The following is a 5950-nucleotide window of genomic DNA, read 5'->3' on the forward strand; positions in this document are numbered from 1 at the left end:
AAATACCACATACAAAGCATGTACCCATAACAACCACCGTAGATTTATGATTCATAGATAATTCATACATATGGGGATAACAATTTCTAGATCTATAATTCATAGACAACTCACGCACATAGGGAAATAGCAATTTCTAGATTGACTTCTTGGGACCTACAATTACAACTCATACACATGGGAAACATCCACATCTAGAATAACACCTCTGAATACTCATTGACAACTTGTAATACACATGGAACACATGACATGGAAGCATTACTTCCAACACTTATTTTGAACAAAAGAATATGATGCTTCGAGGAATTTCATGAATTCAACATTTCATGTTGTTGGTTGTGGAGTCTCATTCTCTTTATGTTTTGTTTCTAACGGTGGATATTTTGTGTAAGTCACTGAATTGCAATACATTGGTTAAATATTATAATTCCCTAGACAGTTTAATAGAAGCCACTGCAATATATTTGTTAAATATTATAATTTCGTAGTCACTTTAGATTATTTATTATTGTGTTATAAATTAAATAGTACAAGTTATGTGGGTGTTTTTTTCAAAAGAAGAAATTCTCATTTTATGAAGGCATTGTATTGGGATAGAGTATTACTGAGAGAGCACTTCAAATTATTTATTATTGTGTTACAGATTAAATAGTACAAGTTATGTGGGTTTTTTTAAAGGAAAAAACTCTTATTTTATAAAGGTATTGTATTGGAGTTGAGTATTATTGAGAGAGCATTGTAGTTAAGAGAGAAAATGGTGAGAGAGTAAAGAGGTAGTTGCATTAAATGTGTTACAAGTTGTATCAATTTATCTTGTCAGAAGAAATAAAAGGAAGTATCAGTTGTTTCTCTGAGGATGTAGTTCAAATTGAGTAAACCACATATATTGGTGTCTCTTTTGTTTTGTTTCCTTTTATATTTTATTTCAACATTTATTTTAATTTTATTGCTTCCTAATACTATTCCTAACAACTAGTATTACAATTAAATGTTTATTTGGATTATAAAACACATGAGAGATGAGGGTTTTTAGTTGAAGTGGAAGTAATGGCAAAATAGAGCTTGAATCAAGATGTTTAGTGACAAAATTACTAGAAATGAAAGATGCAAATGGAAGATTGAGGATGACTAATAGAAAATTCTATATAAATATAGTGAGAACAATATAGTTATGAATAGTAGCATTAATGACTTTCAACATTTCAATAAAAATGACAAATGTTAACATCCAATTGTATGAAGAATCTCAACATCCAAAAAGTATTAGTTGTGAAACATTTATTTAATATGAATAATAAACTTTGATGATGAGATTAAGATTTTATTTTTATTTTTTACTCATTGACCACAAACTGGTATGACTTGGGATCCCAAGGTTGTTTGTAATTCTACTTTTGGTTCAAACATTTTAATGCTCGATGAGATGGTTAGTATTATCTCTACTGAGGAAGTGCACTGAAAAAATACAAGTGAGACCCTAGATAATGCTTTGACTATAAAGTTAAAAAAAAACCAATAGAAAAAGAGAAAAATAAAAAATATTGAAATATATTATTAATTATTTTAATATTGATATGTTTTTATACATGAAGTTGTTTGTCCTAAAGTTTAATACTTCAAGTAGCCTGCGATGTAATTTTATTTTCAAAACTATTTAATATTAAATTTAAAAGGGAGTTGGCAATATCCTTTAATATGAGATATTATTGGGGATAGTAAACCTCCACCTTCGTTATTTTTAAAAGAAACATTAATATGAAATAGTTAATGACAGCCTACCTTAAAAAGAAGTCGATTTTTTTAAGATGCAACGTTACTCGGAAAGCTGCAGAGAAAGATCTTAAAAGGATTCTACTTACAATTAAAATCTTAAAGTTTCTTCAACTAAATATGCTTAATAGACTTTTGAATGTTTACAATTTTAAATCCTTAATTATTAGGATGACGCTGCCTTTATGGAATAAAGAGATTATCATGTGCGATGAAGTTGTGACGGGTAACGTGAAAGTGAAATTCGGGCTCAATTCCTGTGATTTACATTCCAAAAGTTTAAATAGCTGGCTAGGTGGCACTTAATGCGCAAGGGTTGTTTATCCCTTGTATAATCTATTTACTTAAAATTCAATGGTGGCATATACAGCCCCTGCCCCGCGCAGCAGACTGGATAACTTTGGCCAAAAGTTTAACCCTCAATTTTTGATGGGAGGGTTGATTGTGAAAGTGAAATTAAGGCCTGGTCCCTGTGATTGACACGGATACGAACAATGGATTCACTGCCGTGAAGTTTTAGCAATCAAAATTTTAATAAATATCAAGTGAGAATGAATTCTTATACTTATTGATAAAGTATTTTAATTAGTTGTAATTTAGTGTAATTTTAGCCATCAAAATTTTAATAAATATCAAGGTACAATGAATTTTATATATATATTAATAAAGTATTTAAAAATAAAAACCACCCTAACACTTTGTTATAGTTCAATTTTTTTTTGGACCTTTATGACTTGATAAACATTACATTTGACATGTAGTGTTTTTGTCAGATCTAATCATATGTAAAGCAAGTTACATAATATATGCTAACAGAGACAGACTTAACCCAATCCCAATTAACCCATGCACTACCATCACCAAACCCTGCCATTCCGACTTTGTTCCTTTCAGCAAGACCGCTATTTCATGAACTAAGAAGACCTGAGCTACATACCAGTAGCCTTGCTTGTCGTCCCACCATTGACGTCGCCTTGGGTGCTCGGCCTGTGGCGCAGGTCTCGAATCCCGCGAGCCACCTTCACCACCTCACAATAGCTCTTGAGGTGAAACCACAATGTTTGCATGCAAAATGCCAGACTTACTACTTGTAAAATCCAAATTATCGCACCCGATGTCCGCTTTGCCACTTGGTTAATGTCTTATGATAAACTTATTTTTGGTTTCACTTGACTCTAAGAATTAGAATTGTTTTATTCTTCTCTTATTTTGATACTCTTGTCTAATTGTTTTATATATATATAACGATTATTATTTTTGGATGGCATTGTTAGAATATTAATCACAAAGCAGTTCGTCCATGTTCATATGATTGCGAGTAATCGGCGGCAATCAGCGGGCAATTAATAGTTGGCAGGTGTTGCTGAGATATAAATTTTAGTCGGCGGAGATCCACCGATCACTATTGGTTCTCCGGCTCATGGATGTATAAATAATGGTGATGGATAATGAAATAAACAAGCTCACTTTGTGAGTCTTTATTTTTTTGTCATGGTATCAGAGCTCAGGTGAGTTGCTAGGAGATAGAGCTTAGGTGAGCTATTGGGAGAGGTCGCCTTGTGCATTTGAAGGCGTGCGAAGGTGACTTGCAAATGTGCCGTAGTGAAGGAACATTCTACAAGGAGTCGTGTGTTGTTAGTGTAGTTTCCACAAGGAGCCGCAGTGTCGTGAAGTGTTGTTAAGATCGTTGAGCCCTGTGAGGAAGAGGCGTGGAGGAGCAGCCTTGAGGGGGCGGTTGCATAGTGTTGCGAACCTATAGGGAAACGTACATGGTGGAAAGGCTTCCGGTGAGAGGCCGAGTAATAAAATGTTGTGGTGTCAGTGGCCACGTCAGAATAACGCACCATTGGAGGAGCTGTGATAACCGTTGCGAATATCCCACCCGAATTCACTTGGAGCTTTGCCCCCTTTTTTTTTGGTTCTTCCTGTTTGAGGGGATTGTTGGGGTTTTTTGTGAGGTGACAACAATGACGACCCACCTTATTTGCGAGGGAGTGCCTTGCAAGGGCTACGAGGATACTATCTGGATCGTGGAGTCCTGCAAAGCAGATTGGGCCAATGTAAATCTTACCAAGCTTAGTCGATACGTTTTCTGCCGACATTAGCTAGTGGATTGGTAGAGTTGTGCGGTGGGCATGGAGATTGGCACGGTCGTTTCCTATACCAGTGTGGAGCAGCGATGAGGAGAACGGTGAGCTACCAGCTTGTTTGAGTAACACATGTAGAGGAGCTGCAGAAGATTTGGAGGTCTAGTTATTTTGTGGAGTCAATCTGTTAAAGGGTAGAGTTATCGGTCGAAATTGTGAGACTAGGTCCAAGATCTGCTTGCGTTGAGAACGTGTTAAAATTGATGAACCTAATGTGAAAGACGCGGTGACACTTGAGATGTGTGTTGGCAAAGAGAAACCAACTATTGGAGCATTTATTAGTATAATTGCATCGTGAAAGGCTGCCAATGTAAGCGTGGAAATGGATTTCTATGGGGAGTCGTAAATGAAGCTGTGTGAAACCAACAACAAGAGCAACTTGTCTGTGAAAACTGTCTTTGTAGCTAGATTTATTGTCAAGATTGTGTTGCTGGTGCATAGCAACTGTTGTGTTGCGTATTGAAGATCAAGCTTTTGTGTGGTTCCTTCAGTGTATTGAACATTGTTGTGGCTTGTGATTGGAGGTGCCTAAGAAGCCAGGGCATTAATTAATTGTGTGGAGCAAGTGAACACTGTGACTGGTATTGTTGTTGGTTTGTGTAAAGGTCAACATGGTTGGGAAGTTGCGTTTGACCTATGCAGAGAAGTTGGCAGAGGATTGTAAGAACTTATGGAGTCATGAAGAGTTGTTGGAAGAGTTGTTGCACAGTGGAAGCATGGTGTGGTTGCTGGGATCAAATAAAGATCGTTGTGGAATATATTTGAGGCCTAAGCTTGGGTTTGAAATTGTACATGGAGGACGAGCTATTCAAACTGTTCGAGTTGTTAGGAGGTTTGAAAGTTGTGAGGTAGCGCTTTCTGATCTAGAGAGAGCGTTGTTCGTTGTCTTATCCTTTGAATAAATTGTTAAACAACTGTTGTAGCTGCAAGAGCTGTTGGGCTATGTCCATGATTGAGGATCGGTCAACATCTCCGGTGTGAGCAGCTACGGTAGAGTTGTTTTGTTGTGCTTGGAAGCGGTGTGGATTTGTGCCATCGAAAGTCAATTGTTGGTGCCGTGTGTTGGTTCTTTTGGTGCACAAAATTGTTGTCATATTCGTCGTATGTAAAGTTGTGGATTGTATGCCACTCAAATGAGAATAACAATGACTCCATCTAGCGAGCCTATGTGAAAGAGGCTGCATGCAAGAGTTGTGTCTCCAGTGTGGCTTGAGTAAGTTGTGTTTGACTTCCGTGTAAGCCTAGCTAAGACTTAGACCAGCAAGCAAGTTAAAGTTTAGGTCATGATTAAGGGGAGGTGTTAGAATATTAATCACGAAGTCGTCAGTGCCGTTCATATCACTGCGAATAGTCGATGGGGAATTAATAGTCGGCGTGAGTTATTGAGATATAAATTTTAGTTGACGAAGATCCGCCGATCACTATTGATTCTCCGGCTCATGGATGTATAAATAATGGTGCTCGATAATGAAATAAACAAGCTCACTTTGTGAGTCTTCATTTTTCTGTCGGTAGTAAATTCGGCTGAAAGTTTCGAAATCCGAGTTATAGCTCTCAAGTTTCAAGATATTAAGTGCCCCGGGAGTTTTTAATGGTGCCGAATCCATTTTCGCCATCAAAAACAAGATTCAAACACTTCCACTGTCAATTTTTTTGAAAAAAAAACAACTAAATTCTAGTTATTTTCTGATTTTTCTAACGTGCAAATAAATTTTAAGGACAAGGGAGAAGCTTATTCCACTGAGAGAAGTTAAGGATTTATCCCATGGCCATCTCCTTGTTTATCTTAGTAAGGTTGGAAGGATCTAGCCATTTTCCACCCTTATGTATTCTTCTCAGGAGTTTCCTAGTTGAAGGTAGTTATTTAGAATTCTTTAAAGTTTGTTTAAGACTCTTGAGTCTTCAAATTTTTTCTAGACAAATTATTGTCTATTGAAGTCTATTTCAAACTTTTAGAATGGGATAGGAGGTCTAAAATGGGCCTCAAAACAAAAATGTACAACCAAAATCAACTTTATAAGAACCAACTA

Source organism: Pinus tabuliformis, chromosome 7 (assembly GCF_031772625.1).
Source record: "Pinus tabuliformis cultivar Carrire ecotype Pingquan chromosome 7, CPIR1, whole genome shotgun sequence".
In the NCBI taxonomy this organism is placed as follows: domain Eukaryota; kingdom Viridiplantae; phylum Streptophyta; class Pinopsida; order Pinales; family Pinaceae; genus Pinus; species Pinus tabuliformis.